Here is a 26,374-nt window from a genome sequence, read left to right as displayed (position 1 = left end):
CATGCTACATACATACTACATATATACTACATGCATGCTACATACATACTACATGCTACATACATACTACATATATACTACATACATACTACATACATGCTACATACATACTGCATGCTACATACATACTACATACATACTACATACATACTACATGCATGCTACATACATACTACATGCATGCTACATACATACTACATGCATGCTACATACATACTACATGCTACATACATACCACATACATACTACATACATACTACATACTACATATATACTACATGCATGCTACATACATACTACATGCTACATACATACCACATACATACTACATACATACTACATACATACTACATGCTACATACATACTACATATATACTACATGCATGCTACATACATACTACATGCTACATACATACCACATACATACTACATACATACTACATACATACTACATGCTACATACATACTACATATATACTACATGCATGCTACATACATACTACATGCTACATACATACCACATACATACTACATACATACTACATACATACTACATGCTACATACATACTACATATATACTACATGCATGCTACATACATACTACATGCTACATACATACCACATACATACTACATACATGCTACATATATACTACATGCATGCTACATACATACTACATATATACTACATGCATGCTACATACATACTACATGCTACATGCATGCTACATACATACTACATACATACTACATGCTACATACATACCACATATATACTACATACATACAATACATTCATACAATACATACATAGATATACAGTACATATAACATAGAGTAACATACTTACCAATACTTGTCACATTGTTCCCCGAAGCCATTGTCTTTTCCGGGATAAATATTAACATAACAAACCACAAAAATACTCACCCACGATCCGAAGCAGTCCACGAGTGTGTCCCACGACGATCTTGGGTAGAGAACTGCAGCATCAGATGATGCTGCCGTTCTCTACGGGCTGCAGGAATCCAATGACGGAAGGTAGGTATCCTTCCGCACTGTATTCCTCCGCCACTTAAAAAAAAAAAAGTCCCTAGTCTCACTTTATGCCATTGCTGCGTGGGAATTTCCCACACAGCAATGGCATAAAGTGAGACTAGGGACTTTTTTTTTTTTTAAGTGGCGGAGGAATACAGTGCGGAAGGATACCTACCTTCCGTCATTGGATTCCTGCAGCCCGTAGAGAACGGCAGCAACAGCTGATGCTGCAGTTCTCTACCCAAGATCGTCGTGGAACACACTCGTGGACTGCTTCGGATCGTGGGTGAGTATTTTTGTGGTTTGTTATGTTAATATTTATCCCAGAAAAGACAATGGCTTCGGGGAACAATGTGACAAGTATTGGTAAGTATGTTACTCTATGTTATATGTACTGCATGTCTATGTATGTATTGTATGAATGTATTGTATGTATGTAGTATATATGTGGTATGTATGTAGCATGTAGTATGTATGTAGCATGTAGTATGTAGCATGCATGTAGTATATATGTAGTATGTATGTAGCATGTAGTATGTATGTAGCATGCATGTAGTATATATGTAGTATGTATGTAGCATGTAGTATGTATGTAGCATGCATGTAGTATGTATGTAGCATGCATGTAGTATGTATATGGTATGTATGTAGCATGTAGTATGTATGTAGCATGCATGTAGTATATATGTGTTATGTATATGGTATGTATGTAGCATGCATGTAGTATGTATGTAGTATGTATGTAGCATGTAGTATGTAGCATGCATGTAGTATATATGTAGTATGTATGTAGCATGTAGTATGTATGTAGCATGCATGTAGTATATATGTAGTATGTATGTAGCATGTAGTATGTATGTAGCATGCATGTAGTATGTATGTAGCATGCATGTAGTATGTATATGGTATGTATGTAGCATGTAGTATGTATGTAGCATGCATGTAGTATATATGTGTTATGTATGTGGTATGTATGTAGCATGCATGTAGTATGTATGTAGTATGTATGTAGTATATATGTAGTATGTATGTAGCATGTAGTATGTATGTAGTATGTATGTAGCATGCATGTAGCATGCAGTATGTATGTAGCATGCATGTAGTATATATGTAGTATGTATGTAGCATGTAGTATGTAGCATGCATGTAGTATATATGTAGTATGTAGCATGTAGTATGTATGTAGCATGCATGTAGTATATATGTGTTATGTATGTAGCATGTAGCATGCATGTAGCATGCATGTAGTATATATGTAGTATATATGTGGTATGTATGTAGCATGCAGTATGTATGTAGCATGCATGTAGTATATATGTAGTATGTATGTTGCATGTAGTATTTATGTAGTATGAATGTAGCATGTATGTAGTATGTAGTATGAATGTAGCATGTATGTAGTATGCATGTTGTATGTATGTAGCATGTAATTTTTTTTTTTTTTTTTTTTTTTACATTTAACACATTAGCCGGATGATGGGACTACTACTGTCCCATCATTGGCTAATGTGTCAATCACTGTCATGGTAGCAGGCATCGCCCGATGGGACTTGTAGTCCCATCGGACGATGCCTGCACAGACCCCCGGAGCCTGCACAGACCACCGGCAGGCCGGCACAGCCCCCCGGCAGGCCGGCACAGCCACCCGGAGCCTGCACAGCCCCCCGGCAGGCCGGCACAGCCCCCCGGCAGGCCGGCACAGCCCCCCGGCAGGCCGGCACAGCCCCCCGGAGCCTGCACAGACCACCGGCAGGCCGGCACAGACCACCGGAGCCTGCACAGACCCCCTGGCAGGCCGGCACAGCCCCCCGAAAGGCCCGTACAGACCCCAGAGAGGCTGTACAAGGGCAGGAAAGGGTTTTTCTTATTCCGATACCGGAAGTCCCATAGACTTGAATGGGACTTCCGGTATCGGAATCGGCGATACCGATACTTTTTTTAAAGATCGGCCGATACCATCCGATACGATACTTTGAAGTATCGGACGGTATCGCTCAACTCTAGATATAAGGCAAAACGTTTTATACTCATCTTTTCAGAATCTCCCTTATATTCCGTCTCATAAATTAACACATTTGCTTTAAAAGCTAATGAAGACATTGGAAAAAAACAGCAATCGGTTGAACGCGTTAGAATTTATTTAAAGCGAATCTGTCAGCAGGTTGGTCCATGTAATCTGAAAGCAGCAGGATTGAGACAATGATTCCAGCAAAGTGTCACTTACTAGGCTTGCATGTATTTGTCAGTAAAATCAGTGTTTTATCAGCAGGAGACTATCGCTACAGGACTAGGTGCTCGTGCTTACTAGTCCAGCCACACCCCCTGCACTGATTAGCAGCTTGCTGACAATGTACAGTATACACAAAAACCTACCAATCAGTGGTGTGGGCGGGGTTACACAGGGCTCGGCATTCTGAGCACTACTACATCAGCAGCTGAGAAAACTGTGATTTTATAAAAATGATAGCATGAAGACTAGTAAGTGACACATCACTAGAATCAGGGACTCTGTTCCTACATCAGATAAAATAGAAAAAAACTGCTGACAGATTCCCTGTATAAAGGGATGTGAGACAATACCTTTAACTTTTTCACCCACAAAAGAGCCCTTTATGGGAATCATTTGCATGTCTGCACTTTAAAAGTCTTATTAACAAGTATACCTTTTTCGAGAGTTGCAGTTGTGCCATTTTTGGGCCCCCAATTCACACATGTGCTCCTTATGTGCCTCATCTAAATGTCCATTTACAGTTGTGCCCTTTACATTTCTACTTACCAGATGTATATTCTTAAGTTCTCCTTCTCAACCTCAGCCAATGGTTCCCCTTCTTCTGTGTTTGCCAAAACTTCCAATTTCTGGTCCTGCTGTATTTTTTCTTTACCGTAGAGGCCCCAAATATCCAGTGTAAGAAGAGAAACCGGGCTGTGGGTACCTTTCTTGTGCTGACTGTCGGGGCTGTCTCCTCTGTTGTCTGGGGGGAAAGTTTAGGCAACCGGACCGATCTTTGCACTGGCTAACAGGGGGCATGGCTAAGTGTTACCAGTGGCAGTACAGCGAGTGGAAACAGACAGAGTTGGTGGGAAGGTGCAGCGCATGGCTGAGGAAAGTGAGAGCTCCTGCTTCAGGGACCGTTAGCAGCGGAGATGCGCGCCCGGCCGTGAGAGAGACCTACCGCAGAGACTCTGACGAGAAGCCCGCCGTGTGCAGGTTGTCTACCAGACAACGAGGTGCCAATCGCTCTATAGCGGTCAGTGCTGCACGTGTGCCACCTGACAGAGACTGAGACATGGGCCGGGTACCGTTTCCTGAAGCCCCAATGCATATTTGTCGAGCTTCGCTTAATTTTGGCAGGACTGTGGCCTATACATTGACGACCACCAGAGTCTCCTTACTGAGGACTCCACGGGACATTTCAAAGACTCAGAGTTGCCAGCCGGGAACATATCATCGCCTTCTTCCATACCACACCGGATCCACGTCGTGCCGACTGCTGTTGGCGCCATTATCTACTCTGGGACCGTTTCTGTCAGGAAGACGCCAGATGGATAAGTGACTTCTTTGAGAATGACTTTCTTTGTTATTCCTGCGTCGATTTTCCCCTAGCCAATCCCCTGTATTCCCTATTCTGCCTGCATTTTACCTCCCGTTTTTCCTATCTCCCTGATTGGAGTGACTCCCTGTTTTATTAAAACTTGTTAACCCTTGATCTGCCTCCTATCACTGCCTCTGGCCAGCCTGCTCATACCAATTAAGCAATTGTCCTACAATCTATGGCAGCAGGGAGTCAATCAGATGTCCGTTTTTCATGTGCCCATTTTAGGTGTGATTTTCATGGATAAAACACTCATTGCAATCACAGTGCCAAAAAAAACCCCACTTTTTGTTCAAAGTCACCCACACAAGTTCATGAAATGGGATCCATGAACAATCCGTTTGCACTCCGGTTTTAACATCATAATTGGTAGTAGAAGAATTGCAATTATTTTTTTGGCCAAAAATCAACGGTAAAAATTGAAAAACTGTCCAAACACTAATGAAAATCTGATCCAAAACACTGATGAAAATTGGTCAAAAATTGATATCTTACAAATTCCCAACAGTTTTATTTCAAGACTTTTATTTTTCTTTTTTGGAGTTGAGCACTGGCAAAATCTGTTCATTAATTTGGACTTCTAAATAATCAATCTCACGTTTCTAAGGCTTTTTTTTTTACCTGTCCTCCTCCAAGGCGATCTTATTTACGACACATCTATCCCACCGCGAGGCAGGATTATCAACCTGTTCCATTCATCCAATTCATTTCATATTTATCTCATTCCATTTCAAAGCCTGCTGAGGGCCAGACACCGGGGCAGGAGGGAGATGAAGGTCACAAGTCGTTGACTGGTTTCAAATGACTAGTTACACATAGCGGGAGGGAACGGGAAGCTGCAACTTTTTGTGGCTGGCTATGAAAGCGTATGTAATGTCAATTTTTCTATTTTTTTTTTCTATTTTTTTCTTTAAATTATTCACAGTTTGACACACAGGAATTATCCGGATCACCACTGGGCTATATTTCAGAATTAGCATACCCAGGAACAAGTGGTGGAGTCTTTCTCAAGAAAATTAATTCCTCATCCGAGGTGGTAACAGCTGCGATCTGTGTGGTAACTGTGCATCTGTGCTCAACATCCATTATAGACAGGGAATTTGTGGAAAAATGTACTTGTAAGCAGATTAAGTCTTAACCCTTTCTGGTTTATCTATGGATTTTCCATGTAGTCATGCAGAACGCATTCACGGATGAAGAAGAGCTGGATTTGGCATTTGGGTTTCAGGGGTTTTATATTTTATCCATTGTGATAACACCATGGGTGGGGGAATTCATTAAGAAACTAATTTAATATGTAGGTCTTAAAAAAAAAAAGTCCCACTGGAGTAAGAGGCACCCAAATTAGTAGGTGCACACGTCCTACTTTCTTCTAAGTAAGGACGAGCTAGTCAATTCCAAACAAATTGGCTCAGATTTTCCTAAAAATTTGCTGATTCTAGCAAATCCAAATTTTGGGGGATTCGATTTGCACAACTTAATTTTGTTGAATTTTTAACCCCTTCATAACCGAATCTTTTTTCGGTTTTGCATTTTCGTTTTTCGCTCCCAGAGCCATAACTTTTTTTATTTTTCCGTCAATATGGCTGTGTGAGGGCTTGTTTTTTGCTGGATGACGTGTACTTTTGAACGATAGCATTGGTTTTACCATGTCGTGTAATAGAGAACTGGAAAAAAATTCTAAGTGCGGTGAAATTGCAAAAAAGTGCAATCCCACACTGTTTTTTTGTTTGGGCTTTTTTGATTGGTTCCAAAAATGCTAAAATTGACCTGCCATTATGATTCTCCAGGTTATTACAAGTTCATAGACACCAAACATGTCTAGGTTCTTTTTTATCTAAGTAGTGAAAAAAATTTCAAACTTTGTTAAAAAAAAAAAATTGTGTCATATTCTGATACCCGTAGCATCTCTATTTTTCGTGATCTCGGGTTGGGTGAGTGATTTTTTTTGTGTGCCGGGCTGACGTTTTTAATAATACCATTTTGGTGCAGATACGATCTTTTGATTGCCCGTTATTGCATTTTAATGCAATGTCGCGGCAACCAAAAAAACGTAATTCTGGTGTTTTGAATTTTTTTCTCGTTACGCCGTTTAGCTATCGGGTTAACCTTTTTTATTGATAGATCAGGCGATTCTGAATGCGGCGATACCAAATATGTGTATGTGTGATTTTATTTTTATTGTTTTAATTTTGAATGGGGCGAAAGGGGAATGATTTGAACTTTTATTTTTTTTTATTATTTTTAAAAACATTTTTTTTTACTTTTGGCATGTTTCAGTAGTCTCCATGGGAGGCTAGAAGCTGCCAGAACCCGATTGGCACTGCTACGTACGCGCAATGATCAGATCACCTCTATTTAGCAGAATTACTCACTTGCAACAAGCGCCGACCACCGGGTGGTGCTCACAGCAAATCGGCACTGACAACCATAGAGGTCTCCAGGAAACCTCTGGTTATCATGCCAATGAACCGGTGACCTGCGATCACGTGACAGGGGTCACCAGTGGGCGAGTTTCCGGCCCGATGGCCGGAAGCGAAAGTCAGATGCCGCTGTCAGCATCTGACAGCGGCATTTAGCGGGTTAATAGCCGTGGGTGGATCGCCATTCCACCTGCTACTATGGCGGGCACATATCAGCTGTTCAAAACAGCTGACATGTCCCGGGATAGATGTGGGCTCACCTCCGGAGCCCACATCCAAGGGAGGGTGTCCGACATCGGCGTACTAATACGCCTGACATCAGAAAGGGGGTAAGGGCCAAAATGGGGTTTCAAAACTGTACCCATCATTGCCAATGAAGATTGTAAAAAATGCAGCAAAGGGTCCAATAAAAAATTATTCTTTATTTAAAGTCCTGTGACAGGGTCACTGTCGTACTGTATGTGAGAGGAGATATGTGTCACGAAGATTGCTTTCGTCCGTGATCTGAAACCTATAAGCTTCTCTCCAGAATGCTATGTGTTGAAGGGCTTAAAGGGAATCTGCCACCCTTTTTTTCGGCTTGCAGCTGCCGGCATAGACATCGGGGGCTTATCTACAGCATTCTGTAATGCTGTAGATAAGCCTCTGATGTAACCTGAAAGATAAGAAAAACACATTATATTATACTCACCGGGGTGGGCGGTGCGGTCCGGTGGGCGTTGCGGTCCGGTCCGACGCTTCCCTTCTTCATGCAATGACGTCCTCTTCTCCCGTCCTGTAATGGCTGCAGCGCAAGCGCACTGCTCTGCCCAGTTGAGGGCAGAGCAGAATTCTGCAGTGTGCAGGTGCCGGACCTCTCCAGAAGCCTGCGCACTGCAGGACTCTGCTCTGCCCTCAACAGGGCAGAGCAGTGCTCTTGCGCCGCAGCCATTACAGGACGGGAGAAGAGGACGTCATCGTATGAAGAAGGGAGACGTCGGACCGGAATGCTGTAGATAAGCCCCCGATGTCTATGCCGGCAGCTGCAAGCCGAAAAAAAGGGTGACAGATTCTCTTTAACCGGCTATCATCAGGGACTGGGTTTTCAGTGAGTAGGTGAGAGACAGGTGGGACACCCATTCACCATATCTCCACCTCAAGGGTGTGGCTGGGAAGTTGAATGTTCAGCCCCTGTTTTTTTTTTTCTCTATGTTGTGTTTGGAGAGGAAAGACTCCAAACGTGGCTCCAGGAGGAGCTGAAGACATATGATGGTCTGAGCAGGCGAGTCCCGCAACCATAAGGACTTTGAGGTGATTTATCTTTTGTTTTGCTGTTATGCCAGAAAGGCCATGTTTATTTTGTTAAGCCCTACCATGGTTTATGCTGTGTTATAATAAACCAGCATGTGACTTACCGTTCCTGTGTCTACCTTTGCAAGCAGTTGAGTGAGTCAACCCCTCACAGTCCATTAAACTCCACATATCTTAGAAACCTCAGACGCATCTCTGATTTGCTGTCCTTATTCATTGCTTTTCACGTGCCATTCCATCAGCTGCACCGATGCCTGGGATTTGTATACCTACCCGAATCTGGGGCTTTGCAAGTCCACGTCACAATGTGAGCCCTACATTGGCCTTCTCTTTAGGCTATGTGCACACGCTGCGGATTCTCCCGCGGATTTGTATCTCCGGATCCGCAGGTAAAACCGCAGCTAAAACGACCTACGGATTGGCCAGCGGTTTTCCCCTGCGGTTTGACACCTGGGCAATGGAATAGGTGGCAAACCGCAGCAGAATCCGCATGTCAATTCTTTCTGCGGATTCAAAACCGCAGCTTTTCCTCAGTTGAAAATCCGCAGCATATGCACAGCAGAATGTAAATCACATAGACTTACATGTTGATACAGGAAAGATGTATATCTTTGTACCGTGTTAGCCAGTAGATAGAAAAAGACTATAGACTATACATTTTCTATAGACTTACATGGTACTGTACACTGTCTGCAGAACTGCTGCGGATCCGTAGAGGCCAAGTCCGCAGCGTGTGCTCATAGCCTTAGGCTATTTGCACACGTAGTTGGAAGTGCTGCAGATTTTTCCACGCAAATTTTGAAAAATCCGCAGGTCAAAATACTTGTGGTTTACCTGCGGATTAGCCTGCGGTTTAGCCCTTGCGGTTTCACTCCTCACAATGGTGAAGGTGTGAAACCGCAGTGGAATCTGCACAAAGAGTTGACATGCTGCGGATTGTAGCCCACAGAAAAATCCACAGCATGTGCACAGCGTTTTTGGTTTTACCATTGAAAACAATGGTACTGTACAACGCAGCAGAAACTGCCGCGGACCCGCAGGACCAGAAACAATGCGGATCGGCAGCAGAATCCGCAACGTGTGCACATAGCCTTACTCTTCATAGATACTTTCGGTGGTGGCTAGGCCTGACATCATGTGTGCTTAAAATTTGATAAAAAAAAAAATAATCAGCCAAATTTAAACGGATCTACCAAACTTGAATTTCAGCAAATTTACTCATCTGTACCGCTGAGCTCTGCCTACTTAAGTTTATCTTTTTTTTTATTTTTTTTGCTTTGATGGGATAAAAAAGAAAAGTCAGAAATTATTGTGCAAATATGATTTAATTATGACGTTTTCGTGCATAAAAATTGGCATTGGGGGAATGATGTGTTTTTGGTCTAACTTGTGTCTTTGTGCATGCTAATAAAGTTGAGTTGCTGTCCATGACTTTTCTGCTGCAAATAATGATACCTGCATTTTTACTGTTTTATTTTACGCTAATTTTCAGCTGCTTTAAGGGTATATTCACACTGGGCATTTTTTCTGCAGCAAAACCTTATTTCTTGGCAGGAAAGAAGCTGTGGCAAAAAAAGCATGTTTAGGTACCTTTTTGGTGCGTTTTTCGTTGTTTTTGGTGCGTATGTTGGTCAAACTTGTCTCTCTGTGCATGCTAATAAAGTTCAGCTGCTGTCCACGACTTTTCTGCAGCAAAAGCCGGCGTTTTCTATGCTAATTTTCAGCTGGTTTTAAGGCATGTTCACACTGGGCGTTTTTGCTTTTTTTTTTCTGCATCAAAACCAGATTTCATGGCAGGTATCATTATTTGCAGCCTTTTTGCTGCAGAAAAGTCATGGACAGCAACTCAACTTTATTAGCATGCACAAAGAGACAGAAGTTAGCCCAAAAACCGCAACGAAAAACGCACCAAAAAGGCAACTAAACCTGCTTTTTGGCCGCAGCTTCTTTCCTGCCAAGAAACCAGGTTTTGCTGCAGAAAAAAATGCCACAAAAGCGCCCAGTGTGAACATACCCTTAAGGCCTAATACCCATTGGCAATTAAAAAAATGGTCCGTTTTCGGTTTTGAAAAATTGGACAATTGTCTTGTGATTGTCATGCGATTTTTCAACACATCATGCGTTTTCCATCAGTTTTCCACCATTTTTAAACAGGGCTAGAAGGCATAATCAATTAGAAATCATTAGGGCCAGCCCTATATAAAGGCATTTAGCAACATATCTCATTGCTTGATGTGATTTTACACACGTTTATTTGTGTATTGCAACCAAGCAAGCATGGCAGCTAGTAATCTAAGTCTTGTTCCTACTGAGGAGCTCCTCTTTAACTGGGTGTTATCCCGGGAGTATGGTGTGGGATATTCCCCTGTAGTAGCTCCGAGGAGGCGGCACTGTTTTACTCTTCGCCACGACAGCACCCACTTGGAGAGAGGGATCCGCCCATAGGAACAGGAAACCTACAGAGATAAAAGAGGGTGGTCCGCCTCTCCTCCTCAGTTGGTTTCCTGTTCCTATCGGAACCACAGGATCTCTACAGAAGACATACCTGGGCCAAGGAACCGCCTGTGCAGTGTCCGTGAGAAACGGCAGGGGTTCCGGTCGAGAAGCAGCGTCGGGGGAGTGCTGGAATCCGGCTCCCCCCTCGTCTGAGACGGCAGCGTAAAAGAAACACCGGTACCGGGTGGAGCCGACCGGGGGTTTTCTTATGGATACACGTCACCGGGATCTTGGAGGCAACCATCCCGGTCCGTGTGGGAGTGCGGAGCCGAGATAGAGAGGCTATCTCTGGCGTTCTGAAAACAGGTACAGCGAGGACGCAGGTACAGCGCTGGGAGGAGGTAAGGAGGAACTTCCGGGTTACCGGAGGTTCCTCAGCATACAGCGCATGCGCGGTCTTTTGCAGCCGCGCGATACCAGCAAAGGAGCACTCCCCGCCCCCTCCGGAGAAAAAAAAAAAAAGGGACGTGATTTAGTATAGCGGACGGTGTTTCCAGGCCGGGCACAGGCTAAATGAATGCACCGGAAGCAGGCGCACCTGGGAGGGGGAGGTACCAGGTACTGAAGGGTGGCATAAAAAACCGAGGGGGATAATGATAGAGCGTGCAGACATGTCTTCCCCAAGACAGGACACGCATCCCCAAGCAGGTGATACGGCAGCAGCGGAACAGCGAGGCTCCTCGGATAGGAGCCACAGAAGTCATGCCAAAAGAACCCCTTCTCAGCCTCCTGAACCGGTACCTACAGCTTCTCTGGGTGAGTGGACGACTCTCTGCCTATCAAGCTGTTAAAGAATCTCTCTCTCTCGCTCGCTCGCTCGCTCTCCCTCTCTCTCTCTCCTCCGCTATGTCCATCATAGGCTAAAAGGAAGGAAAAATCAAAAAACAAGGAATGTGCCCTCTGTACACGTCCTTTACCGGACTCTTATACAAAGAGGCTGTGCAAAAAGTGCATTTCTGAAAATACAAAACAGACTTCAACATCAGCCACAGATATTAGGGCTATTATAAGGGAGGAACTACAAGCCCTAACCCAGTCAAGCGGCATATCCAAGAAACCTAAGGCTAACAGACCAACGGCAGTTAGCTTAGATACAGATGAAGACGAAGCAGTAGTCTCTGACAGCTCCAATACGTCTACATCATCCTCTTCCTCTGATATGGAGGGTCGTTCATGTTTTCCGTTAGAGAACATGGACAACTTGGTGAAATCTGTAAGAAACACCATGGGTTGCACAGACACTAAGGAGCCGCAAACGACCCAAGAGATTATGTTTGCGGGATTGACAGATAGGAGGAAGAGGGTTTTTCCCGTTATACCGGCAATAAAGGCCTTAGTCAAAAAGGAATGGGAGAAGCAGGATCAGAGAGGTTATCTTCCCTCGGCTTCAAAAAGAAGGTATCCCTTTAGCGACGAGGAATTGTTAACGTGGTCTAAGGTCCCGAAGGTCGACGCGGCAGTTGCCTCAGCCACAAAACAGTCGGCCTTACCAGTAGAAGACGCAGGGATTCTAAAAGACCCACTGGACCGGAAAGCGAAGGCCTCACTTAAGAGAGCATGGGAGGCAGCCACGGGCACGTTTAAGCCGGCAATAGCCAGTACGTGCACAGCTCGCTCTATGCTGGTCTGGATTGATCAGCTAGACCAACAAGTGGAACAAAAAGTCTCCAGAGACAAGCTTCGAGCAGCCATACCACTGATTCGTGGCGCAGCGGCATACATAGCAGACACATCAGCCGATTCACTACGCATGGCAGCCAGAACAGCAGGCTTGCTTAATAACGCCAGACGAAGCCTATGGCTTAAAAGCTGGAGAAGTGACACCCAATCCAAGGCAAAGCTCTCTGCCATACCTTGTGAGGGTGAGTTTTTGTTTGGAAAAGCGTTGGACGAAATCCTTGCTAAAGCAAAAGAAAGGAAAAAAGGGTTCCCTAACCCCTCTCTCCCATTTTATAGGAGAGCGTTCAGAAGACGACCATTTGGTAGGGGAAGAACAACAGAAAATCAGAACCGCTGGGCCACGAAAGAAGGGAAAGGAAAAGGTGCTATGTTTAGGGGATCCTCCTTCCGCAGAGATCGGACCTAGAGAACCAGTCCCTCCAGTGGGAGGGAGACTAAAAATTTTCCTTCAGGAATGGGAGAAAATCACGACCAGCCCTTGGGTCCTGGGCATTATTAGAGAAGGACTAAAATTAAATTTCCATCATGTGCCCCGTAACTCAGTCATTGTAACATCCCTTAACTCCCCAGTCCAACAGTGGGCCTTAGAGACTGAAATTTTCAGTCTTCTGGACAAAAAAGTCTTGGTCCAGGTGCCAAAAGGACAGGAAGGGAGAGGATTTTACTCCCCTCTCTTTCTGATACCTAAACCCGATGGCTCCTTCAGGACGATAATTAACCTGAAGAAACTGAATACTTTTATAACAAATCATAGATGGAGTCTATTAGATCCGCAATTAAGCTCCTCTTTCCCAATTGTATGATGGCAGGCCTGGATCTGAAAGATGCCTATTATCATCTTCCCATTTATTACAGATTTCAGAAATACCTCAGAGTGGCGGTCTTCCTCGAGGGCACCATAAAACACCTTCAGTTCACAGCCATGCCATTCGGCCTTTCCATCGCTCCAAGAGTCTTTACAAAGGTGATGCTGGAAGTAATGGCCTTCTTACGCCAAAAGGACACGCTGATAGTACCCTATTTGGATGATTTTTTGATAATAGGTAACTCAACTAAACAATGTAATGAACGAGTGGCTGATGCAATCTTATCCCTACAGGCTCTTGGTTGGGTAATAAATTTCAAGAAATCCAGAATCGAACCACAATCAGTTCAGTCCTTCCTGGGTCTTCAGCTAGACTCCATAAGCCAAAAATGTCTGCTACCACAGGTAAAGATTACAACAATTAAAACGAAGGTCAGATTAGCGATAAACGAACCACACATGTCGTTAAGAGATGCAATGTCCCTTCTGGGGTCCCTTACTTCCTGCATCCCGGCGGTTCGGTGGGCCCAATTCCATACAAGAGATTTACAGTATCAAATCCTCTCGGAGGAGATTCAGGACCAGGGGAATTTAAATAAAAAAAATCACTTTATCTCAGATAGTCCTAACCTCCCTAACATGGTGGCTAGACGATAATAACTTATCGGGAGGAGTACCATGGGTAGTAACACCCTCCCGTATAATTACTACTGACGCCAGCCCCACAGGATGGGGAGCCCACATGGGAAGCACCTTCACCCAAGGCTTATGGGATATAAGGGAAGAGCACGATTCATCAAACTTGAAAGAGTTAAAAGCAGTGGGTCATGCATTATATCATTTTCTCCCACAGTTACAAGGAGAGAACGTAAGAATCCTGTCAGACAACACCACAGTGGTCGCATATCTGAACAGGCAAGGCGGGACTCGATCAGTCGCATTAATGTCTTCCGCAAGGAAGATCTTGTCCTTAGCCGAAAAACATTTTTCATCTCTCTCAGCCCTCCACATAAGAGGAGAAGACAATGTGGAAGCGGATTTTCTAAGTCGCCACACACTGCGGCAAGGAGAGTGGTGCCTGAGCCGGCAAATATTCACAAACATTGTGTCACTATGGGGCCTTCCCCAGATAGATCTCTTCGCCACCGGGAAAAACAAACAAGTGCGAAGATTCGCCTCTCTGAATGTAGCAGACAGGCCAGAAATCCTGGATGCCCTCCAGGCCCCATGGCGGTTCAAACTGGCGTATGCCTTCCCCCCAATCAATCTACTACCGCAGGTCATCAGGAAGATCATGGCAGAGAAGGCACGAATAATCTTAATAGCACCATTCTGGCCCAGGAGACCGTGGTTTTCATGCCTGCGGGCAATGTCAGTGACCGACCCTTGGGTGCTTCCTTCAACCCTCAGGCTACTCTCGCAGGGGCCATTCTTCCATCCTCATGTGGACAATCTCCACTTGACGGCTTGGAACTTGAAAGGGAAATGTTGAGGGCAAGAGGTTTTTCGGAAGGGCTAGTCAACACTCTCCTACAAAGTCGGAAATTGTCTACAACAAAAATTTACACCAGGGTGTGGAGAAAATTCCTAGAGTTTCACACAGCCCCTGATTCCAGAGAGATTCCAATAACAGCAATTCTAGAATTTCTACAAAGGGGAAAAAATTTAGGACTATCTGTTAACACTCTAAAAGTCCAGGTGTCAGCTCTAGGGGCCCTCTATAGTTATAATGTGGCAGGTAATAGATGGATTACCAGATTTATCTCGGCCTGTGAGCGGAGCGAACCGGTACACATACCTAGGGTCCCTCCTTGGGACTTGAATTTGGTGCTGGAGGCCCTTACACGTGCTCCGTTTGAACCATTAGACTCAATATCCCTTAAACACCTATCTCTCAAAACAGTACTGCTAGTTGCACTAACCTCAGCCAGAAGGGTTAGCGATATACAAGCACTATCGATAGAACCCCGTTTCCTATTAACATTCCAGGATCTGCTAATATTAAAACCAGACCCCTCATACTTACCAAAGGTAGCAGGGAAGTTCCATAGATCACAAGAAATCCACCTCCCCTCATTTTTTAATAACCCTTCTACTCCAGAGGAAGAGAAATTTCATACGCTAGATGTTAGAAGAGCAGTATTACAATACATCGAGAGATCTAGCAGCTGGAGGAAGAGTAGGGCTCTATTTATTTCCTTCCAGGGCCAAAAGAAGGGATATGAGGTCACAAGGGGTACCCTGTCACGATGGATCAGAGATGCGATCAGCCTAGCATACTCCGCAAGCAATGAAGATCCCCCGGAAGGTATCAAGGCACACTCCACCAGAGCAATGGCTTCTTCTTGGGCAGAGAGGGGAGAAGTCGCAATCGAGTCTATATGTAAGGCTGCTACTTGGTCAACACCCTCTACCTTTTATAACCACTATAGACTGGAGTTATCATGCTCATCCGACCTAACCTTTGGTAGAGCGGTCCTCAGCACGGTGGTCCCTCCCAGGTGAAGGTCTCTGAAAATCTCTCCAAGTGGGTGCTGTCGTGGCGAAGAGTAAAAAGCCGGATTACTTACCGGTAATGCTCTTTTAATGAGTCCACGACAGCACCCGTTCACTAACCCTCCCTAGAAGTTAACTATATATATATATATATATATATATATATATATATATATATATATATATATATATAATATACACACCATCTTAGTTATAGAAATACAATGAACATATAGGATAATATAATGGCCTAATAATTGGCGGTCCTCCGGGTACTCTGAAATCCAACTGAGGAGGAGAGGCGGACCGCCCTCTTTTATCTCTGTAGGTTTCCTGTTCCTATGGGCGGATCCCTCTCTCCAAGTGGGTGCTGTCGTGGACTCATTAAAAGAGCATTACCAGTAAGTAATCCGGCTTTTTTTTGGGTGCATGCGCTAATCACCCAAGGCCCAAAAAAGGACATTTTGCGTGTATCGATGGCGAGCTACGGAGGCATCGTGACAATTTTTTTGCATACACGAGGATGTCACGTGAGACCTTTGATATTCTCCTTGCCGAACTTCGGCCAGCCATCACTTTCCAAAACACACGCTTGCGCAGGTGCATTTCAGCGGAAGAACGGCTTCTGTTAACCATGAGGTATATTTTGTGGCATATATTATGTAGATGTAGTGTTAATTTGTTAATTCTTGCCCTCTTTAAAAAAAGGATGTGATTTGTTTTCATAAATGTTTTTTTTAAGGTTTCTCCTTCCATGACATCATGTGAGGTCATACTAATTTAACTATGGCCCACACAAGACACCAAGACTGTTGTGTATTTGAAAATCATTATTATGAGTGTAAAGTTAAAACACCTTTTCTTTCCAAGATTGGACACACAACAGAATAACGTTAAATAGTGGCATCTGGGTCACATGCTGATTGATGTTAGAAGTGGCCCCAGGGGCCTCCTCATCCAACGTAGTCAGGGCCCTTGTACCCAGAGAGTGTTTCCTTTTGCCAGCTTGCGGAACTTTAGTCTACGTACCCACGTTAGCATATCCGGCAATGTTAACCTACGATTAAAAATCGGATTGCAATCGGCCGATATAATCGCCAATGGGTATGAGGCCTAAGGGTATGTGCGCACGTTGTCGATTTGCTTTTGTAAAATTCTGCGTGGATTCTCCCTCTCTTGGCAGAAAATGCAGTTGAAAATCCAATCGGATTTGACACGGATTTTCATTCGGTTTTCTCTGCTGTTTTGTCTGTGAATTTGCAAGCTAAATAAAGATATATCAAACAAAAAAAAAAAGAATTGTGATGCCAGTTCCTTGTCCAACCTCTCCTTTTACATTCTCTATTGATGACCATAATATCATTACATACCATGTTCGCATATAATGTTTACACGCAAAACAAATATAAGTGAATATAATAAATAAATTTCCTCTAACATTTGCTATACCACCAAATCAGCATATAGTACTCATATACCATCTTATAGTGCTCACACACTGCCATATAGTGCTCATGTACCACCTTATAGTGCGTGAAATGCAATATCTGTTTATTTAAAAAAAAACTGCATGGGCTCCCGTGTAATTTTCATAACCAGCAGAGGGAAAGCTGAGGGCTGATGTTAATATTCTGGGAAGGAGCCAATAGCCATAAAGATTACCAGGCTATTAATATCAGCTCACAGATGTTTGCTTAGCCTTTACTGGCTATTTTATAGGGAAACCCCAGAAAAAACTTGACATGGGGTCACTCTATAAAATCAAATCAGCAAAGGCTAGGCAGACAGCTGTTAGCTTATATTAATAGCCTGGGAAGGGGCCATGGATATTGACCTCCCCTAGGCTAAAAACATCAGCTCTCAGCCACCCCAGAAATAGAGCATCTTATAGATGCGCCAATTCTGGCACTTAGCCTCGCTCTTCCCACTTGCCCTTTATTTTTTTTTAGCAGTATACTTTTTTTTTGTAACAGTGAGCACAGGTGCCGGTAGATGATACTACTCTCCCATCAGCGGCACCTGTTGTCACTGTTATCAGTGACACCATACATGGCCAGATGGGAGCAGTAGTCTCATTGGGCCAAGTCTGCTTCACTGCTGCAGGTCACAGTCAGCTGCGCAATCATGCTAACATCTGACAGCATGATTCCGCAGCGCTGTGACTGACATGACCGGCGGTAACGTTACCACACCTGCAAACACACCCAGACACACACCTGCAGACAAGCTCATGCACCCACACATAGACACCTGCACACAGCCACACACACAGACACCGCATGTGACGAGCATGGCGGCGGCAGGTCTGAAATAGACCGGAGGACGTTGTGCAGCCAGCCAATCACTGCAATGCCACAACTAACATGGCTGCGGCATTACAGTGTGTGGCAGACAATCCCTGCATGTTCATTGGCTCTCTAAAGAGTGCCAAAACATGCAAGATGGGACCCAAACCCCTTTAATACTCAGCAAGCTTCGAGCATAGAGAGCACTGCGATGCTTGGCCGAGTGGATCACCCCTAGGGCTGTGGGGTTAACTCGGTACCAGGCCGGTGTCTTTAAGGGATGTGTCGCGGTGGCAATGACCCGGTCAGTGGCCCTGAGTGTCCATGTAAAATAAGAGGAATGATGCTGAATAAAGTTTGTGTAAATAAGTTTGTGATGCCACCTGTGGTATCTGGTCAGAAGGAGACCAGCGCTGCAGTGCAGATCCTCTGGGACACATGGTATGATGCAGCAGAGGTGCAATAGCTCTCCACAGGCAGGACTGTAGTCCCAGGGCAGTGGTAGTAGATGTTGAGCTAGATGGTGTAGTGTTTAGGCACAGAGATGTAGCAGTGCTGAGTAGGTTGACACAGGAAGAAGGCAGAGACACAGCTGAATGCAGTTCCAAAGCTTTACTCACGTTTCAGTCATACACAGGTGCCTGCTTCAGTGCCGCATCCTCCAGGTGAGGGGCTCAGCCAACTCCCAGGCAAGAGGAGTACACCCTTCCAGCTCTCCCTTCCATGTGCCCTTTTCTGAACGTCTCAATAGCACTAATCTGAAGTACTTGCAGTTATGAATTACACTCAAGTTTCTCTTTCTTGCTGTTACTTAGAACTCCACTAGCATGACAGGTAGCTGTAGCCTACTTCAGGGACTCCTTACAATCATGTCCCGGCTCGCACATGTTGCTACTGTGTCATTGAGTCTTAGGTGGGAATAAAGTGGTCACAACTTCTATTCCTCTGGTTTCTGCTGTAGAACCATTAGCATTCACACAGCCTCGGATACCGGCACCCGGCCTTTGGCGCATCAACTTAGGGATGAGCTCTACTCTAGCTCCAATCCCCAGCTCCACACATTCCATCCTTTCCTTTCTGTCCTTCTGAAGAGCTGATCTTTCTCTTCCTTGCCAGCAGCTCCAGCTTACAGGAGGCTGCTGCATATATACGTCCTCTCACTCCATCCCTCTCTTGGGGAACTGACTAACTTCCTATCTGTTCTCCCACTCTTTAGTGCAACCTAAGCTCCACCCACCTCCCAGAATCCTTCATGAACCAAGCAGGGGTCATAGAGGGTGTCCTGCTGTTCTACGGTGTCTGTGCAGGTGCTGGAGTCTGGTCAGGTGTCCCCATCTTACCTGAGGAGTGGGATACTACACCTCAGGAGGTGGTGCAGTACCTCTGTGCTGACTGAACCCTCAGGGGCACCACACGAGCACCGAATAATGGTGAGCATGCTTGCTCATCACTATCTGTAAGGTATTATGTTAATGTGGAGAGTCCCCTTTTTAAGCTCACTGTTGGGTGCAGCTGAGATGTTGAGGCCCTCCACAGGTAGAGCTGTAGTCCAAGGGTAGAAGAGATGAGTGGGTAGATGGTGAGGTAGTGTAGAGAGGAAGATGCAGCAGTGCTGGATGAGTGGCGCAGAAAGAATGCGGAGGACACAGTGGCATGTAGTTCAATGGGCTTTACTCACAGTTCTGCTGTACAGACAGATGCCCGCTTCAGTGCTGTGTCCTCCAAGTGAGGGGTCCAGCTAACTTCCAGATAAGTTGAAATGCACCTTTCCAGCTTTCCCAATCAGTGTGTGCCTTTCCTGGCTGTCTCCAAACAATATGCTGCTTTTCCCGCCTGACTTCCACTCCAGCACTTCACAGTTATCGTTCTGGGCCGGCAGCTGCGAATCCTGTTCAGACAATGCCTCACCGTTTCTGTGACTCTATATAGCTGCCTTTCCAGATGGACTAACTGTGGTAGGGGCGATGGTCCATAAAGTAATCAAAGCTATCGGCTTGCTAGTGGCACCCTGAAGAATGCGATCTAGACTAGGGGCCGTTCCCTTTGTGACCAATTTCTTCCTCCACCTGACCTGTAGTCAGCATGGATAAGGGACCCACGGGATGTTCACTCCAGCCGTGTCCCAGAAGAACTTTTTTCCCTAGGGAGCTTCCCTTGTGTTCCAATCCGTCCAGCAGCATCTAAGCAGTAGAGCAGCTGCAGACACCTCCTTCTGCTTTCCCTCTACCAGAGAGATCTGATCTCACTTTCTATCCTGCTCCCGCTCTAAGCTACGCTCCGCCCACCTCCCAGCACTCTTCATATTCCAAGCAGGGAGCCATAAAGAGTACTCTGCTCCACTACTAGTGTGTGTGGGGTGTGGGAGTTGGAATTTGGTTGGGTGCACGCACCTTCCCTCTTAGTGGGGTACCACATCTCTGTGGCGACTGGACCCTCAGGGGCGCCACAGATCCCTAAAGTCCAAGGTCTGGGTGGGCACATAGGCCACGGGTGTTATTGTAGCAGTCAGGAAAGGCACCCGAAAAACAGTTAGTAAAGTTACTAGGGACTGCAGGCAGACAACAGGAATCTCAAGACAGGTAGCATAGGTCCTGGAAGATCGGTAAAAGGTAGCATAGGTCCTGGAAGACCAGGAACAGATAGGGGGGCTTGGAAGAGTGTAGACAGGTAGCAGAGGTCCTAGAAGACTGCAAACAGTTAGCAGGGCAATGGAAGACCAGGAACAGGTAGCAGAGATCCTGAAAGACTAGTAACAGGGAGCAGGGGTCCTGGAAAATTGGGAAAGGTAGTGGAGATCCTGGAAAATTGTAGACAGGTAGAAGAGGTCCTGGAAGCTGCCGGCGGATAGGAGAACTCCTGGAAGCTGCAGGCAGACATCTAAGAGGTACTGGAAGCTCAAAAACAGGTAGCAGAGATCCTGGAAGCTGCAGGCAGACATATAGCAAAGGTCCTCTAAGACAGGGAACAGGTAAGGAAGTACTGGAAGCCGCAAGCAGACAGGAGAAATCCTGGAAGCCATACTTGGACTAATAGCAGAGGTCCTGAAAGACCAGGAAAAAGTAGCAGAGGTAATGGAAGCCACACTGGTGGACAGGATTAGTCCTGGAAGCCACTGGCAGATGCATAGCAAAGATAGTGGAAGACTGGGAACAGGTAGCAGAGGTCTTAGAAGCCACAGGAGGACACGAGACATCCTGGAAGCTACAGTCAGACATGTAGCAAAGTTCCTGGAAGCCCATGAGCAGGTAGCAGACAGAACTCCAGCATAGCTAGAAAGTCTTTATACCAAGACTAAAGTGTCACAGGTGTGTGTCTTGGTAGGCCTAATATAGACCAAGTAGATGATCACATGGGATTACACTGGGCGCCATCTGCAGAACCCGACATAGAGCATAACAGAGTGCAGCACACCAGAGTTAGAGGAGCACTGCCCGAATCTGGAACAGTTGCATATCATCCCGTGCCCAATCTCTCAATCATGGTAGGGGCCGTTTGAGGCTTATAAGCATGCAACAAGGTTGTGGAGAGGAACAGCTCCAAAAAAGAGGGCTTAGGGGTGCATTTATCTCCCCAAAGTTGGAGAAAGTAAACTACTGATACAAAAATGTGGTGTTATAAAGAATTATTCCAAATGGAGCCCTCTGCCCTGTTATACCTTGCAAAAGTATCAGATTAAATAAATCATTTTTACAACTGTATTGAAATTTTGCAACTTCTTTAGATAATGAAAAGAAGTATATTTGGGAGTAAAATATTGTTTATTGCAGTATGGCATGCCGCACTTTACAAAATGAGATATTGATTGGACAGAAACATAGCTGAAAATATAAAGTTGTAGTAACACAAATAGAGCAGAAAACATAGACTCTGCTGTACAAGCTGAATATCAGACGCACAAGATATTGAAAATTATAGCAATGCTATGGGCAGAATTATGCTTTTACTGATAGGGTCTATAGGTGCAACAGGTAAACTTGTGTGTTACAGTGCATCCAAAGTTCTGAGACACAAAGAAAAAAGTTTCTTTAATGCTTTACTTCTTTAAAAAAATAGTTTTACAGTCTTATAATGCGATAGGTGGGGTAACCTCCAATCAGGTTGCATGTCGCCAATGTTGCCAAAAAAGTTATGTAGGCTGCAAAGCTATATACTACACATAAATACATGTAGTGTAGCTGAAGTAACACAAGAGTTTATCCAAAGCATGTGTCATAAACGCTTGATTGATAGTGGTCTCACCACTGACATCACCATGCATTTTGTGTTCTTCCTTTCAGTATGATGGGTACCTTTTAGGGGTTGTTCATTACTAGGACAGGCCCTTCCAGATCAAAATGTTTGGCCCCCCATGAAATAATTATGCCTATACTCACGTCCTGTGCAGACCTTCTTTTCCTGCAATGTCGGCTCTCGCTCTCCCTGGGACTCTAATGAGTGTTGTGACTCGTGACACTGGCGCCAAATCAGCGCTGGGGTCGCTGTCCCTGCCTTCTAGCAAATCGAATATGAAGAGGAAGTCAGGGCTGCAGCTGATCTCGGACTTCCTCTTCATACTCAATTTGACAGAAGACGGACAGTGACGCCAGTGTTGATTGGGCACTGACGTCACGTTTCACAACAACAGCACGGGAGCCCTGGGAGAATGAGTGCCGACACTACAGCACAGCACCAGTACGGGAGGTGAGTATAAGGCTTATTATCAGGGCCAAGTGATGGGCATGACAAGAAGTTGTCCAAGTAGTGGACAACTTCTTTAATGCTCCCAAGCAAACTAAATTGAAGTTTGCCAAATCTACCGATTTTGGTGGCAATGGACAAAAATCTACCAACTCTCCCCAAAAAGGGAGAAAGTTGAAAATTTTTATACCCAATCCTTTTGTATTCAGGGGAGATAAGCCTCTGTCAAAGAAGTCTGCCAGCTGCCTTTTCCGTTATCCTCACTGAAGCACATGGAGGCTCAGTCAAGCCAAGCACTCCTGTGTATGAGGGTGACAGGATACTGTTCAGATGACAGCTATCTTATGTGTATCGTCTGCTTTAGTGATGGAATTGGTAGAGTACTAAAGAACTTTAAAAAAAGCACTTTAAGGCATTATTTATAGGACCTTAGGCAAAAGCTACATTAGCTTATCTTTACAAAACATCATTGCCAGGCTCACCAGATGATACTCTAAGCCCCAGGTCCTGGTTAGCACTCTCGGACACTGGGCTTTGATGCAGCAAGCTGAAAGGCACATAGGCAGCAAGGACTCAACACACTCAGGAATCTCAGGAGAGCAGGATGGATGAAATGGAACCAGTAGAGATAGAAGCACTGGGAGGAGACACAGATTAGATATTAGAAAAAACTTTTTGACAGTTAGAGTGATCAATGAGTGGAACAGGCTGCCACGAGAAGTGGTGAGTTCTCCTTCAATGGAAGTCTTCAAACAGAGGCTGGACAGACATCTGACTGGGATGATTTAGCTAATCCTGCTTTGAGCAGGGGGTTGGACCAGATGGCCCAGGAGGTCCCTTCCAACTCTACGATTCTATGATTCTATGAAGCACAGTATGCATAGAAGATGTAGCACACCAAACATAAGTCTAGAGTCTGAATCCCAAGACACAGGTGTGTATGTCAGTGGGTCTTACATAGGTCTAGGGAGATGATGCCATTGTTCTACCCAAGGGCAACCTGCAAAACCTGACGTGGAGCACAACAGATGGCAGCGGACCCAGGAGAAGGGATCAAAGCCAGGGAGAACTACTTTTAATAGGTAATGTTATGGAGAGTAAGAACCTTGCCTCTGTTGCAAGAAACTTGAAAATTTCACTATCATCATTGGAAATTTTGCAAATGTTGGGAAAAAATGGCTTGTTGAGTCTGAAAAAAAATTTCTGTTCGAAGGTCACCGTTTGAGGATGATATTCATAACATTTCCTTTAAATGTCAAAATCTACCGCAACATGTGGACGACTGGTGATCATCATAATAGTTGGAAAAATGGTTGTCTCATTAGGTAATTGGGTCACCTCGCACACCCAGGGCAGCGGGGTACTCGGTACCGGGCCGGTGTCAAGGCGGGAATGTGTCACAGCAGCGGTGACCCGGTCCGTGGCCCTGGGTGCCCAATATCAATGGCGGTGATGTTAATGGTGTTAAAGTTTATATGAAGAGTTCGTGATGCCACCCGTGGTGTTTGGCAAGTAAGATGGTAAGCCAACGCTGCATGCAGATCCACTGGGACTGATGGTGTGGTGCAGCAGAGATGGTATAGCTCCCCACAGGTGGAGCTGTAGTTCCAGGGCAGTGTAGGTGCAATAGATGAGGAGAGGCGCAGAATGGTATGGAGGCTGGTACCCATGTGTAGTGGTGCTGCAATAACTGGAGGACACCAGAGTATGCGGTTCCAAAGCTTTACTCACTGTTTGCAGTTCATACAACTGCCTGCCTCCGTACTGTGTTCTCCAGGTCAGGGCTCCAGCCAACCTCCAGGCAGGATAGGATTCTCCCTTCCACACTCCGCCAACATGTACCTTACTGAACGACTCCCCCAATGCGCCTTTAGGTGCGAAGCACTCCAGTACTTAGTTACCCTGGAATGCCTCTCTCTAGGTGTTCCTAGGCTCTACTTGTATGACAGACAGCTGTAGCCTGCTTTGGGGACTCCACTCTATGTCCCGGCTCTCTATCCGTGTTGCTGTTGTGTCCCAAGTCTATGATGGGAGTAAGGCGTTAGCGGCTCACTACTCCTCCGGTGTCTGTTGCCGGACATAAAGTTCCAATCAACCTCGGGGACTGGGCCCCGGCCTTTTGCGCTCTCTGGACTGGAAGGGTTCTCTCTCTTTCTCAACCTGCTTCCCACCGTCCTTCTATTCTCCTTCGTTCCGATCTGTTCTATCTCTCTTATGGAATCTGTAGTCTTCAGTCTACGTCTCTTTCTCCCTCTCTTCCTCCCTCTCTTCCTTGAGGAGCTCGTTCCACTAAGACCAGTCCTCAGCCTCTCCTGACTGACTGCCTTCCTCCCCCTTGAGCTCCTCTCAGGCTGACCAGCTGTCAGCCTGCTCTCTCTCTGGGACTCCCCCAGACTGACCTTCTGTCAGACAGACTGACTGACTGACTTGAAATCCTACAGCTTCCCTCTCTTTTATATCTAACTCCACCCGCCTCCCCAGCACCTCTCGTGTTACGAAGCCAGGGACCACAAAAGGCACCCTAAGACCTTTCCAGCATAAAGCATGGATGGGTCCCTGCTGAACTATCCTGTGTGTGGGGTGCAGGTGTGGAGCATGGTCAGGAGTTCCCAGCCTACCTGGATGGTGGGGCACCACACCTTAGGAGAAGGTGCAGTACCTCTGTGGCGACTGAAGCCTCAGGGGCGCCACATAATCAGCAAAATTAGATTTTTCTCTTGAGACTTCCTCTGTTATTCAAGGCTGGAGGGTAGCTGTCTGCAGTAGCTCACGAACCGGAGTGCTTGTTGTGACCTTTGATTAAATGGTTGTCTATTCATTTGAATAAAAACGTTAATGTGCTCATCGGTGAATCACTTTAAGTATGTACAGAGTTTCCCTTTAATAAACTGTTTTTGGTTTCTATGTGGATTCTGCACTTCCCTAATTACTGGCAATATTTATCCTATTAACTTAGCTCAGCAACCATTAAAAGATTTGTCATTAGCCCCATGTTCCTCTGTTCATATCTTATCGCTGTGATGAGAACATATGGAAGCCGTAAAGATGTTTGGAAGAGCGGGAAGGGGCTGTAACATTTAGAAAGACACAGCTGCAATCCCCATTATTGGACAAGTTTACATGGGACACAGACATCACTGCCGGAATGGAACCTTCTCTCTCTCTTTTCGACATATTATATTGTACATTATTCAAGAGTGGAATGAAATTTACACCTCTTGGCAAAACCGAGAAATGGATTATACAGCGAATGTCTGCTATCTGGCACTGACAGCTATTGTTTTGCATTTAATATATCAGAAAGGCATATATTTTAAAAAGCTTTTAAACCTTTATTTTGGAACTGTCTACGGTTTTTATTGTTATTGATATTTCATTGTGCAGAGCGCAGCTCCGGAGACAAGCGGGATTGTGTTTTTGACAGAAAACTTCTCTGAATAGCACAGAAAAGAAACCATGTGTAGATTCTGATTACAGGAATTTTTAAGAGGTGCTCTGACTTTACACAAGCCTTTCTTATTTCTTTTTATTAATTTGTGGTGATTAATTCTATTAGCTATGGTCAAAAGCTGCAACTTGTGGCCATCAGC

General features: G+C 45.1%; 1 long non-coding RNA gene across 18 annotated transcripts in view; it reads left to right on the top strand.

Moving 5' to 3' along the window:
• The first annotated feature begins 8,141 nt into the window (after positions 1-8,141).
• LOC141096282 (uncharacterized) overlaps positions 8,142-26,374 on the top strand; it is a 352,604-nt gene continuing 334,371 nt past the window's right edge. For 5 of the 18 annotated variants that reach the window (XR_012233665.1, XR_012233639.1, XR_012233661.1 and 2 more), the window contains exon 1: positions 8,152-8,345. This is a non-coding gene — a long non-coding RNA (uncharacterized lncRNA). Of the gene's footprint in view, positions 8,346-26,374 lie in introns of all 18 variants that reach the window. The other 13 variants (XR_012233643.1, XR_012233634.1, XR_012233633.1 and 10 more) reach the window with 6 other exon arrangements.

This window comes from Dendrobates tinctorius, unplaced genomic scaffold (assembly GCF_039654945.1).
Source record: "Dendrobates tinctorius isolate UK_male_01 unplaced genomic scaffold, ASM3965494v1 ptg000009l, whole genome shotgun sequence".
Lineage (NCBI taxonomy): Eukaryota > Metazoa > Chordata > Amphibia > Anura > Dendrobatidae > Dendrobates > Dendrobates tinctorius.
Note: the sequence above shows the minus strand (reverse complement) of the source record. Positions and strands in the feature narration are given on the sequence as shown.